At 39.9% G+C, this 14,798-nt stretch overlaps 1 pseudogene; it reads right to left on the bottom strand.

The window, feature by feature from the left end:
• The window catches only part of LOC146870124 (long-chain fatty acid transport protein 2-like), a 782,555-nt pseudogene that overhangs the window by 401,178 nt on the left and 366,579 nt on the right, over window positions 1-14,798 (bottom strand).

The raw sequence follows: 14,798 nt of genomic DNA, 5'->3' as shown, positions 1-14,798 counted from the left end.
AAACCAGAGCTCATGCTCCTGGTATGTGAGAGGAATTTCAATATCCTCGAAAGGAATATATTCCTCAGGTGGTTCATCTTCTTTGTAGAAGTGAAACATATGTATTACTGGATTTGATTCTGGGAATACAATCCATGAATAGAATACCTCTGTCTGGTGAGATTCATGTGCCTCTATCACAAAAACTGCTCTGCCACCTCTTGGTGTAAGACCATGTTTTATAAGTTTTAGAGTGATGGCTCTCCTTAAATTTGGTGGGATGTGTATAACACCCACCTCGTCTTCATTAAGACCTGTAAGGTCAGCCGCAGCTTGACCGTTGTTGACAATAGGATTGTTGTTCTCCGACATTGTTTAATGAAAGTTGCAGAGCAAGTTTCAAGGAAACAAAGATAAGGTGCACAATATTTTGGAACACTGTATCCTTCAACGTTGAACAAAAACAAACAGCTAATACATAGGACTTTCGTCCTACTCAGCTATGGCGGATACTATCCCTACCCACTCCAGACGTCTTATGGAGTTTTATGAGCAGAGGGTCTCTGAGAAAAGCACGACTGAGTTACTTTAGTATCTAGCAGTAAATTAGTGCCTTACCAAACCGTTGGGCGCCATGTAGTGTAGTTCCTATATCCCTGATAGGCTCTGCGCATTGGAATAACATACACTATAGATTTGACATAGGACTAAGGTCAGTATGTTTCTATCGAGTATATTAAACTTAATTACTTGTGTGTGCCAGCTAATCAGAGGTCACTAGAAACTTCTCGAATATACAAGAAGGGATTAGTCTCTGACAACCGCATAAACATGACAACTTTGTTTCCTTTTAGAATCGGAACAGTCTCAAAATCATGGAAACAATAGATAACAGTTTCACTTAGTCAATCGTGCATGCTTCGTTTCTACAGAGTTGCACAGAAATAGAAAGACGGGCGTTTCAATAAAAGGGTTTATTGAACAGTTTTATTTCTCATGCAAGAGATATGAATTGCTACAATCGTAAGACAGACTGCAAAGTACAATATGTACGAGGTTAGTAGTAAGATAAAATAATACTGCAATAGCATGGTTTGTAGCTATGACATATATTAATCAAAATATACATAAATAGCATAAGCTAAAATGTGATACTTATCTGATGCTTCTAAATTGTTCTACCCCAGTGTAACTAACCTAAATGCAGTATGAGGTTTGAAGTAGGTGCCATTTCTAAAGTATATCTAGCTATATTTCAGTTTAGCCAAGAGTTGCCAAAGGTTTCTCTAAGTTCTAGTCAACTCCATACCTTAGAATGAGAGAGGTTGGAATCTCTTTTCTGGACTCGACAGTCTAACCCCCCGCAAGTGAAGTCAGAGAGCACTGGAGCTGGATTCTCTGTGAGAAGGATGGCAGCGTCAGGTCAGTGCATCAGGCTGGAACTCGATCTCCTTCCGAACTTGCCGTGGCGAACCGCGTAGTCTGGTTTGGATCGAATCCTCCAGGGCAAGTGCTGGTATATTTATACCCTGAAGGTGTCTAGGAATGCCAGTATTGATGTAAAAGTCGGGCAGAGGAACGTCATGAATGAACACCTAAGGAATAGATGTTCATGCTTACTTAATGAGTTCTTGGAGAAATCAATATTCAAGCTGAGGGAAATTCCTAAAGGCTTAAGGGTCTGGTTTTACAAGAATGTGTTGTGACGTGAATGGACAGATGTAGGTGGCCATGCCTGGATTTGGTTTGTACGGACAATGTCTAAATAAGGGCCGGATTTCTATGTCCAAATAAGGGCAATGTGAATTGTACCTATATAAGGGCATAAATCGGGAAACCTATATACGGAATCTAAACCTGCACACAACAACACACCCTTGTTGACTGGATTCTCCACAATAAATGCTGACCTTTCAATCACGACTCCACAACTCTTCGGAACTGTTGCCTCTCCTTGGCTGCATGATGTATCCTCGGCATGGGACCTTGCAATGCTTCGTAATCGAGGATGTAAGGTACTCTTGCTCAGCTGGCCTCACCAGGTCCTTGTAGTCAGCTGTGCTCCATTGCGGTTAGCATGAACTTGTGACTTTGTCCCTGTCCGGCATGGCAAGATATCCAAAGTTTGCACTCTGTGTTTTTCAGTGCTTTTTTTACTAAAATCTTAAAACCTGCTTATCTCTGGTTCTACTGATTGGATGGATTGGATTTGATTTGCTAGTGTGGGAGGCTTTTGTGATGTATTGTCATTGTGTAAATATTTGAAATATTGCACTAATAATTTACACATTGCCTCTAAGTTAAGCCTGACTGCTCTGTGCCAAGCTACGGGGGGATAAGCACAGGTTACTTTGGAGTTTCTTTTGACTTCACCCTGACATGTATTGTGGCTCCTGCTTCAATAGGGTTTAAGCCCATCAACCAGCAACTCAAGTCAATACCTTATAAGAAAAATCTAGAAAGGCTGATCTATCGCTATTGGGCAATCCCAATATGTCTTAAAATGTATACAGAAGTATGTTCACTGTGTAGGTAACCTGAACATTGATAAATCTTCAATCATAGTGACATTTGCAGCCTTGTAGCAAGCTAGAGGTTCTAAGTTCTCTTTACGAAGGAATGCATTTAGTTAGCTTATAGTTATATTTAAACTTTGCACTAATAGTCTCTAAATGCCGGTTCCTTGTTCTCTATCTAACTAACAGAAAAAGAATTGATTAAGTTGTGACTGCAGTACTATTGAATTACATGGACAAGGAAGAAGACTGTTACTATTATATACGCGTGAGGGATATGATACTAAAAATGAGCCATTCCAGCCTAAATCTAATAAGGTAAAATGGTTTATTGCATCGAATTTTAAGCAGGTATGGTTCAATGGCTGGGGTTGTGCTTAATGGAAAATATACTTCAACAGACTTCTTAGTTTGAGCCTCCCATCTCTTTCCTGCTATCAATTTTAGTAGGAAAGCTTTTACCATGCTTTTGTGGATATGATTCATTTCTGACGGATTGTCAAACAAATCCCTTCTGCCAATTAGGTGAAGATCTTCTCTAACATAAGTTCGCCAATTAATTTTGTGAAACCTGACACTCAGTGATTACCATAACAGTGTGGGTGTCAACCTCAATATATCCCCCAAATATTGAAGACCTAGTTCTACGTGAACTAAAATGGATGGAATGGAATTGGGAAGTGATAATATTCTATAAAGAAATTAATTTTCGCTAATTTGCAATTGAGCATTGTCAGTGAATCCCCATACCCCCACACCATAGCAGACAATCGGCACAGGTCTGCTTCATATATAGTAATGGAGGATTTAAGGGATATAGACCCTAACCTAGCAGCACATTTTAACAGAGAAGCTACTCGGTTGCGCTCACGTGCCCCCAGGTGATCTTATTGTCAAACGGAGTCCCTACATAGGTAAATGAGGTTGCACACTTAAGTGTGTTCCTGCTAACTTGGGAACCGATTAATCCACTCTGGGGGGTGACCACAGACCATGGTGTATGATTTAGATGTGTTTGTTGTTAGGCCCACGTCAGCCATCAATTTTACAAAAGTGTCTAGGAGTTTTTGGAGTACCAGGCCCAATCTGGCCCTAAAGATACGTTCATCTTTGTACATAAGGATGGGTATCGGGTGATTTCCTGCCTTAGGTAGATCAGCTGCAGCACTCACTAGTTGGTCATCAAGATATAAATGCTGTACAGAAATGGTGCCAATATGCTCACCTGTCTAACCCCTTTTCTGATCCTAATATAAGGGATGCAATCCCCACCTGGCCCAATTCTAGTACAGCCCTCAACATCGGTGTGCAGCTGGGCAAGAAGGTGCACAATACATGGGTTAACACCCTTACTAGCATATTCCACAATTTTGATCCTATAACTTTATCAAAAGTGGTACTCAGATCCATAAACGCCAAGTAGAGATATCCTTCCTTGGCATGTACATATTTACACATTATTAAACAGAGGTTTAAACATTGATCAACTGTTGCAATACCCTGTTTAAATCCATAATGGGGTAGGGGATATGATGTTATTCTCATTTACGCACTTTTAAAGTTGGTCCAGTAATTTTCTACCTAGTACCTTGGCTGTCGAACCGATTGGGGTTATAGGCTGATAACAATGGGGGTCACTCCTATTCTCCTTTAAAAAACATAAGGTACCAATTGTTAGACTTAGGGTGCTGCAATTCAGCATTACGAAAAGTAGGATGTCAAGGGAAGCTTGGAACATAGTATAAAATCTGTTGGTTGCACGCAATATAATCAAGCACAGTTGGATCATGAACTGCATCCTCACTTACTATAATTTATATGCAGAGGAATGAAAGAAGAACAACCTGTGTATTAACTTATAAACTTCGGACATACCAATGACAAAACAAATGTGCAAAGGTTTAATTAATAGGAACAGGGAAATATTTTAAATGGAGGTCACTAGCTGGCAATGGTGCGCACGTTTGTTCAAGTAGGGACCCTTCTTCCTAGTCAGGGTAAGGGGGCTACACTTCTAAAATAACCCCTGTTCGCCCCCTTGGTAGCCTGGCACGAGCAGACAGGCTTATCTCAGAGGCAGTGTGTAAAGCATTTGTGCATGCATAAAGTAACACAGTGAAAACACAACAAATGGACACCACACCAGTTTAGAAAAATAAGTAATCTTTATCCAAATCAAACAAGACCAAAAACGACAAAAAGAATCCAACATATAATGTTGTAAAAAAAAGTTACTTTGCAAGATAACCTTTAAATTGCACAAATAGCTGAAAATAACAGAGTCTAACAATTCCAGCTGCCCGTGTCAGTGCAGGGTCAGCTAAAGCAAAGTCAACAGTCGAAAACAGTACCTTTCTCATTGCGGCCGGCACGACAGTACGAGCCGGTCAGGGCAACAGCTGCAGTTGATTTGCAATAATGGAAGTGGTGCAGGGTGCGGTACCCTCACGCTGCGGTGCAGGCAGCAGCTCAGTGACGATTGTCCAGACAGCGTCGGTGAGGCCCAGGCTTGCGGCGCAGGGTGAATCGGTGCTTGATGTTGAGCTGGCAGGTTGCAGTACAGGCGACAGAGCCGGTCGATGTTCCAGACAAGCGGCGACAATTTCGGTGGCTTATGGGCAGGGTGAAGTGAGGCAAAATGTGGTGCCCACAGGACGGGGTGCGAGCAACGGCTCGGTGACGATCGTCAAGACTGCGTCAGTGAGACTAAGGACACGGTGTGAAGTGCGGCAGTGCCTTCTGCAGGACCTCAGGACACAGAATTTTCTTCTGTGGCAACTGAAATCAGCAGTTCCAGAGACGGTACCCAGAGGGATGGTGAGGTCTTTGCTGTTCCTGAGACCTCTTGAACAAGGGGCAAGCTCCACTTCCAAGCCCTTGGAGATACTGTCTCAAGCAGGATATACACACAGTTCCTCTCCTTGGCAGAAACAGCTACTGCAGGCTAACCCCAGACACACAGAGCAAAGGAGCAGCACTCCTCCAGATTCTTCCAGCTCTTCTCCTTAGCAGAGGCTCCTCTTAAAGTCCAACAGTGATCTCAAATTCTGGGCCCCACTTTTTATTGTACAAAATGATTTGTTCTCTGAAAGCAGAGTGTCTTTGCCCAGCCAGAACCAGTTTTGTCCTCTCTGGTGCAGCTGCCCGGCAGGAGATGGAGACCGCATTGTCCAAGGCAGACCAGGCCCATTCAGGTGTGAAAGAAATCTCCTCCCCCTACTCTGAATGCAGTACAGGTCTATTCAGCCCAGCCCTGACTCACCCTGGAAGGCAGGGCACACCTCAACCCCCAAGTGGCTGTCTGAACAGAATACACATCCCCACCCCCTGTCACTCCAAAGCCAGACAATTAATACACAGACCTAGCAGAGGCACACAGGATGGCTAAGCAAGAAAATAACTACTTTCTAAAAGTGTATTTTTAAACACAGAATGTAATAACCATCCTAACTTAAAGATGCACCTTTATATTCTGAGTTCAGGCATACTAAACCTTATCTTCCCATCTTGTTCCAATGGGAATGTATATTTATAAAATTTAATAAATGAACTTCCTTTCCATCCTATGGGACAGATAGCCTTTCAATAGTGAAAAACTAAATTGGCAGTATTTCACTATCAGGACATGTCACACAAACCAGTGCATGTCCTACCTTTCACATACACTGGGCCCTGCCCATGGGGATGTCTTAGGCCTACCTGAGGGGTGGCTTACATGTGAAAAAAGGGAAGGTTAGGTCCAGGAAAGTGGGTGCACTTGCCAGATCAACATGACAGTACCAAACTGGACATGCCACACACATCAGGGTATGACCTACCTTTCACATACACAGCACCCTGCCAAAAGGGGTACCTTGGGCCTACCTTAGGGGCGACTCACATGTAAAAAAAGGGAAGGTTAGAGCCTCGCAAGTGGGTGCACTTGCCAGGTGGACATGACAGTACCAAACTGGGCACAGAGACTGCGGTGGCAGGTCTGAGTTACATTTACAGGCTGCATATATGGGTGGCACAATCAGTGCTGCAAGCCAACTAGTAGCATTTGATTTACAGCCCCTGGGCACACATAGTGCAGTGTACTAAGGACTGACTAGTAAATCAAATACACCAATCATGAGATCACCAATCCATAACAACAATTTACAGAGGGAGCACTTGCACTTTGGCACTGAGCCAGTTGCAAAGTACCCAAAGCATCTAGACCAGCAAAAAAGAAGTCCAACACATAACTAAACACAGGAGGTAAAATACAGGAGAAACCCACGTAAATGATGCCAGGTCTAACAAGAAACCATTATAGCTTCTCGTTGAATAAAATGCAGAAGGATATTAATGCAGGATGAAAAACAGAAATTAGTCTTCTTGCAGATAAGATATTGAATAATGGGATGACAGATATTCCAGATGAAGATAAATGGCAACAATATCTAGCACCTGTTCACGCTTATCGATTGAATCAGGCAAAGTGACTAAATCTGATGCTATGATCCTTTACATAACAGAAGGAAAAATCATAAAACTGAAAAAATTGAGTGAAATCTTATGCTTTTGGCCCTATAGATGTGGTAGACACGCCTAGAGAATTGACCCAAAGTAGTTGGGTTAATGCAGGTCGCTCACTGTTTTGGAGACAATGATCAAATTAAGTATCTATCCTGATTCATGGAAAGATGCATTACTTATCTTTACTGGAAAACTATCACATTTTGGAAGTGCTTAGTCCTACTGCCAATATCTCAGCTGAAATCTTGCTGGACTGGATAAATAAGTAGACATCAAAAACCTACGCTTTACCTCCTAGTTGAATAGGCTTTAGGAAAAGAGTGGTGATCTTGCATGCGGCAGTTGACCTTGTCACAAGTGCAAGAAAGAGTGGGTCCCTGTATTGTGCATGTGACACCTACTCTAAGTCGTTCAACACTGTGAACAGATCTACACTGAAAACATTAGTTATGATGGGAAAACTAGCTTCAAAGACCATAGTTATTAGTTTGCACCAAAACTGGTATATGATCATTCAGGAAACGACAAATTGGAGGTCAATTTCAGTGTGATCAGGGTGGGAAATAGGGATGCATCCCCACAGCCCATTGTTTGATCTACTCATCATTTATCGACATGCGGAGCTCAAAGAAGGTTTCCACTTTCCACCCAAACTAGGAGGGGTCACTTGTTCGAAGTATAGCTTAACCCAATTATATAAAATTATTTGCAAGAACACTGGCAGGCCTTCAATGTGGCCTTAACATAATCTCAGCATATGTTGAATGTACCTCACTTATTGAAAGCAAAATTAAAATGAAAATAATCATCTTTGGTAAAACACCAATACTTGAGATGGGACTTGGAGGCAAATCAATAGAAAGGAGTTAACACTACAAGTATCAATGAACAATTTAAGTGAAGATATGAAAACAACGAAAAAATTAAAAAGCATACTAGCAGTGGGGGGAAAGGGCAATATTAGATTGACTGGATGCACAATATGTAGGTTTCACAACGTCATATAAATGCTCGTGTTATTCTTTAGTACCTCCAGGGCTCCTGATCATACCTTAGCAGCAGCCTCGGTCCATGCAGGTAACAGTGGTGGGGCGGTATGGCTGTGAAAGGGGGGGTTCTGAGGGACGATGCAGAGGGAAAATGTATTATTTATTTAATTTCCATCAGCATCGCCCCTCGGAATTCCCCTTTACATGGCCCCACCACCCCACCGCTGTTGACTGCACGGACCGCGGCTACTTAGCAGATAATATTATTTGACTTAACTCATCAAGGAGAGGACTATACCAATGCATATTGCAGGAAGTGTATCCGAGCATTGCATTGTGATGATGATCTATACATCAATACTGCAACCACATTGAACTGGCTTAGGACCAGGCCAAACTGATGTGTGTATTTTTGTACAAATGGCAAATGAGGATGCCTTAATAAGAAATCAAATGTAACATGAATATATGAATCAATGTATTTGAAGGAAAACATCTCCATACTTACGTAAGACCCTTTTGCCTCCAACTAAGGCTATTAAATCAATGGATTTGACTAGCTCATTTGACTGCATTAAAGCATATATAGGTGCACTAACAGATTTAAGGAGTGAAAATTCATCATGCCGCTATTCTTCGTCAGGTGCCATTGAAACTCCGTTGCTTGTATTACTGGAAAGTTAATTTATGGCTAACTCTAGGGATGAAAATATATTGTGAGGAGAAACGTCTTCTCACTGACAAGGGCGCACTTAATATACGATGAAACACACGGGTTTCTTCACCAATTTTCATTTATTGATCGAAACACAAATTATTTGATTCCATACGATGAGTTTCAAATGTTCATCAATTCATATGGAAAATCATGTTCATACTTCATTTCCAATAAAGTAAAATATTCTCTTTCATGACAACCTTAGATGTCCACCCAATGCATTTCGGGTCAATAACATCTGACCCTTCTTCAGGGGTCTAAAAATAAATGAGACAGGACCATTAAGTTCACTATAACATTAAACTAAATGCATAAACAAAAAATCAATAACGAGTGCTAAATCATGTCAAAAAATCAAATCATAAATGATCATACACTCTGATGCTAAAAAATAACCTAAAAGGTGCCTAAAAACTAGAGAAATGTGCAGCGCAAAAAACGGAAAGTGACATAAGCTATGGGAAACATGCACATGATCTGAAGAACGGTGAACGCAAATCTACTGAAAGATGATCTGTCTATGAGCGTATAAAAAGTGAAATACGATCAAAAAGATCGCATAAAAATTATAGCTATCACGGTGTAGACTTACTGGGGACTAAGCGGTCTCCGTGGCTGTCAGGTTTCTGAACTCGACGGACGGCGTTCGCGCCAAAACAGGTAACGAGTCAAAGTGAAACATGATGGGTCAGGATTAGTAGACCAAATCACGTGGTATGGGACTGAACTAAAAACTACACTATGAATGGCTCTTGGGGGAACCAGTGAAAATAAGTGGCTGCGGGTGAACCAATCATTACGAGCGAAAGAAAAATAAAGCTGCGAATCGGCTGAAGGAATAGGCTAAATGTTCTGCGCTTACAAAAAGCAAACAAACATCAGAGAATGTATGTGAGGAGTGTTCAATAAAGTTAACAACACAAAAAAGAAACAATGTATATATATAGAAAAATGTAAATATATAGAAAGATGATCTTAGGACCACATGATGCCTTATGACAATGCTGAATTATTGCAATGAAAATTATAGGAAACATGCATATACTATGCGATCATTAATCCCAAAAGGGTGGGAACAGTTCAATTTCTTGATCCAATAATATTCAGTTCTTAGATCTTATCAAGCATTTGTTGATATTCAGCTGTGGGATCAGATTCCAAAGGAAGATAAATATCATGGTTAACAACGTGTTCATTAACACTCTTAATGTAGAATTCTGTGTCCATCACGACAAGGGCACCACCTTTATCTGCTTTTTGACAGGTGAGTAGTTTATCCGAACTGAGATTTTTAAGGGTATTCCATTCTTTGGGGGACAGGTTCATCTTCTTGGGTTTAGTGAACTTATTTTCTTGAATGTCCGCTAATACCGACCGTTCAAAAGCTTCAATCGTTTTATGTGTGAATGGCGCACAAAAAGTACTTTTTGGTTTAAAGTCTTTATCCCATGTCTCAATCACTTGAGATGTTTGAATTTAAAATTCTTTTTCAAAAAACGATTGAAGCTTTTGAATATCAACAAATGCTTGATAAGATCATCGAACATGCTTTTGAAATGAATTGGATTTGCGCCAAAACCAAGCAATTCTTTGTCACTAAGTTTCCCAGAAGGCCTCAATTATATGTGCTGCCAAAAATACATAAGGACATAGTTTGTCCACCTTTCAGACCCATTGTCTCGGCTTGTGGGTCCATCTCTGAACCCATTGGAAAATTTGTGGATACATTTTTACAACCCATCGTACAAAAAAGCGTCACTTACATCAAAGACACCACAGCATTTTTGAATTTGTTAAAATCAATCAAACTTGATGAAAATGAAACATATGTACTGTGCACCATAGACGTGACTGCGTTGTATACTTCGATACCTCATAATGAAGGCTTGGAAGCTTTGGAATGGAGTTTATTAAACAGTGAATTAGATGATTCTCAAAAATTGCTAATTATGGAACTTATGCAGTTTGCACTTTTCTGTAGCTATTTTGAATGGCAAGGTAAATTTTACAATCAAGCCAGCGGTACATCTATGGGATTCGGGGGGGCTCCCTCGTACGCTAATATTTTCAGGAGTAAATTTGAGACAGATCACATTCTTGAGAACCCCATTTGGAATGAAGGCATTGTAATATACAAGCGGTATATTGATGACCTATTTTTAATTTGGAAAGGATCTTGTTTACAACTTGAAAATAACATTGCTAATTTGAACACGCACAATGATCGTATAAAATTCACGCATTGTATCGATGAGAAATCCATCGCATTTCTGGATGTTACTGTGAAACTTGATCAAAATCAGATTTCCACTCAACTCCACATTAAAAAGACTGATAAAAACTCCAGTTTACTATTCCAGAGTTTTCATCCAGAACCACTGAAGAAACACTTACCTACCTCTCAATTCATCAGAATGAAACGCATCGTATCCAACCAAGAAGATTTAAAAACTACTCTTGATAAACAAACAATGAAGTACAGATTAAGAGGTTATCCTGAAAGTGTTTTAATGGCATCTTTAGATAAAGTATCATCGCTATCTAGAAATGACCTTCTTCAACAACGCACTATCAATTCTAAAGAAACAAAGAAAACAGTATGTGTGTTAAAATATTCCACTGAGTCACACAAAATTCAGAAAACGATAAATAAGCACTGGAGAATTATACAAATGGAACCTGATTTAAATAACCTATATGAAGATAAAATCACTTTTGCTTTTCAACGTTCTAAAAATCTTAAAGAAATGTTGAACACTCCCAAGAAATCGACACAGAAATGGCGCGGCATGCTTCAATGCCAAAACTGTACTCATTGTGGGAATGTAATAATTGGCAATAAATTCACTCATCCTACCAAGGGTTACGCTATAGCCCTCAATCATACCAGTACTTGCGACACAGCCAATTGCATCTACGCCATTAAATACCCCTGTGGCAAAGTATATGTTGGACAAACAGAGCGGAAAGTGAAAGTTTGCATTACTGAACATAAGAGTAACATTAGGATGAAGAATTTGAAATCATCTGTAGCATGTCATTGGATGGAAGCTGGCCATCAAATATCCCAACTACGTTTTACCATACTGGAAACGATCTCACAACGCCGCAACATGGATCCAACAAAGCAAAGACTAAGAACTGAATATTATTGGATCAAGAAATTGAACTGTTCCCACCCTTTTGGGATTAATGATCGCATAGAATATGCATGTTTCCTATAATTTTCATTGCAATAATTCAGTATTGTCATAAGGCATCATGTGGTCCTAAGATCTTCTTTCTATATATTTACATTTTTCTATATATATACATTGTTTCTTTTGTGTGTTGTTAACTTTATTGAACACTCCTCACATACATTCTCTGACGTTTGTTTGCTTTTTGTAAGCGCAGAACATTTAGCCTATTCCTTCAGCCGATTCGCAGCTTTATTTTTCTTTCGCTCGTAATGATTGGTTCACCCGCAGCCACTTATTTTCACTGGTTCCCCCAAGAGCCATTCATAGTGTAGTTTTTAGTTCAGTCCCATACCACGTGATTTGGTCTACTAATCCTGACCCATCATGTTTCACTTTGACTCGTTACCTGTTTTGGCGCGAACGCCGTCCGTCGAGTTCAGAAACCTGACAGCCACGGAGACCGCTTAGTCCCCATTAAGTCTACACCGTGATAGCTATAATTTTTATGCGATCTTTTTGATCGTATTTCACTTTTTATACGCTCATAGACAGATCATCTTTCAGTAGATTTGCGTTCACCGTTCTTCAGATCATGTGCATGTTTCCCATAGCTTATGTCACTTTCCATTTTTTGTGCTGCACATTTCTCTAGTTTTTAGGCACCTTTTAGGTTATTTTTTAGCATCAGAGTGTATGATCATTTATGATTTGATTTTTTGACATGATTTAGCACTCGTTATTGATTTTTTGTTTATGCATTTAGTTTAATGCTATAGTGAACTTAATGGTCCTGTCTCATTTATTTTTAGACCCCTGAAGAAGGGTCAGATGTTATTGACCCGAAATGCATTGGGTGGACATCTAAGGTTGTCATGAAAGAGAATATTTTACTTTATTGGAAATGAAGTATGAACATGATTTTCCACATGAATTGATGAACATTTGAAACTCATCGTATGGAATCAAATAATTTGTGTTTCGATCAATAAATGAAAATTGGTGAAGAAACCCGTGTGTTTCATCGTATATTAAGTGCGCCCTTGTCAGTGAGAAGACGTTTCTCCTCACAATATATTTTCATTTGTAAGACACGTTGGGACTCCGTGTGACACAAGGAGCGCCGAAATTATTATCTTGAACCATTCACATATTTCTGAGTGCACGGGGATTACACAGTGTTGCATTAACTCTAGGGATGAACATTTTGAAACATGAAGGAAGCCCATGCTTACTGTACTGGCTTATGAATAATGTGCTTAGATATTACTGAATACAGACGTGAAGAAAGTACTACCCAAAAAGTGTTTATTTTGGACTGTGTTTAACTGTGTTTAACTGTTTATTGATTAGGTTTTTCTAACCTGTTATGATTGTGATTTTTTTAATATATCAAAACCTATAAAAATATATTACTAATAGAACTAATAGAACTATACATATTAACAATAGTTATAGACTAACACTGCAACACAATAATCAACATCTCATTGCACTAACACAATAGTAAAACAAAACTGCATGAAATACACAACACAACAGCATAAAACACCACACTACCACTACCATATCTCAAAACAACAAAACAGAGCTTCAGAACACAACTGTACAACAACTAAATAGCAGCTGAAAAAACAAGCAAAATAATGACACAACATAGCAACAAACCACATAAAAAGGCAATAGAATAAACCACACAAAAGAACAGCTAAATACAGCATCACAACAACTAAACAACAATAGAACAAAGTGATTTTGTGTTGGATGCTGTTGTGTATTAGTGTTCTCTTACTGATTAAGATTTTATTGTGGTGGTGTATTGTTGGTTTGTCATTTTCTTTTGTTGTAGTGTCGTGTTTTTTATGCTTCTGTGGAGCCCTACAACTATATACAACACCAATCAGTGTAAAACCATGTCCCTGATAGTGCCTTAAAATAGCACTACCCAAACTCCCTTATGCAAACTTGCAACAGTTTTGGCAACACGCAACCTCCTCCCAGTTTTTGGTCCTGTGTATATGAAGAGAGCAGTATACGTCTTTGTGATTCTGCAGACTTTAAGGCTCTCACCTGTGGCGCATTGCAGAGGTATCGCAGCATCTCTCCCACATACTGAATGACAGTGACTCGATGCTTCCTGCAGTCTTCCCAGAATTGAGAAACAGAGAACTTGCATCGCAATATACACGTTGCCCCTAAATTACAAAGAACATTATGCATACAATATGAACAGTTTTTCAAGTTAAAACAGGCAAATCTGGAACTGAAAAATGGAATAAGATTCTTATCCTAACAATAACATCAGAAGAGATCGTTTACTCATTAGGTTTCTCCTGCACAGCGCTTGCGCTGTGATTTAGAAATCTATTGTTTTTAATATAAACTTAAAAGAGAATTACTCCCGCCTCCTTTCTTTCCTGGCTTCTCATTGGTTCCTGTGCGTGCCACTTACCTTTGCTCCCTGTCTATTGGCTGCAGCATATTTTACTGCTTTTACCAATGCTTGTTCCTCGACTGCTTCTCTTATCAGTTTCCAAGCGCCGAAATACTGTTAACATCTGCTTTGGTGGCACTATAATTTCGTAAAGTTTTGTCTTTTACTCTTGTATCATGTTTATATTACAATTTATCACAAAGAGAGATTCTGGTGCCGATTACGATCCGGTAAAAACCAGGTACGAACAGTCGGTCGGAGCGTTTTCTCCGTCCGACTCGTACCCGGTAGTAAAACTTTACAAACATGGAATTACGATTCGCACGGAAACATCATTTCCGTACGAATCGTAAAAAACACCGACCGACGAAAATATCCGGGAATGCTCCGACGTGACGTCGGGACGCTGTCAGGCAGCGTTTCACGACCCAGGAAGTACGATTCGAACCGACAGCAGTCCGGACGGCAATATTTTCACGG

Source organism: Triturus cristatus, chromosome 1_1 (genome assembly GCF_964204655.1).
Source record: "Triturus cristatus chromosome 1_1, aTriCri1.1, whole genome shotgun sequence".
NCBI lineage: Eukaryota > Metazoa > Chordata > Amphibia > Caudata > Salamandridae > Triturus > Triturus cristatus.
Note: the sequence above shows the minus strand (reverse complement) of the source record. Positions and strands in the feature narration are given on the sequence as shown.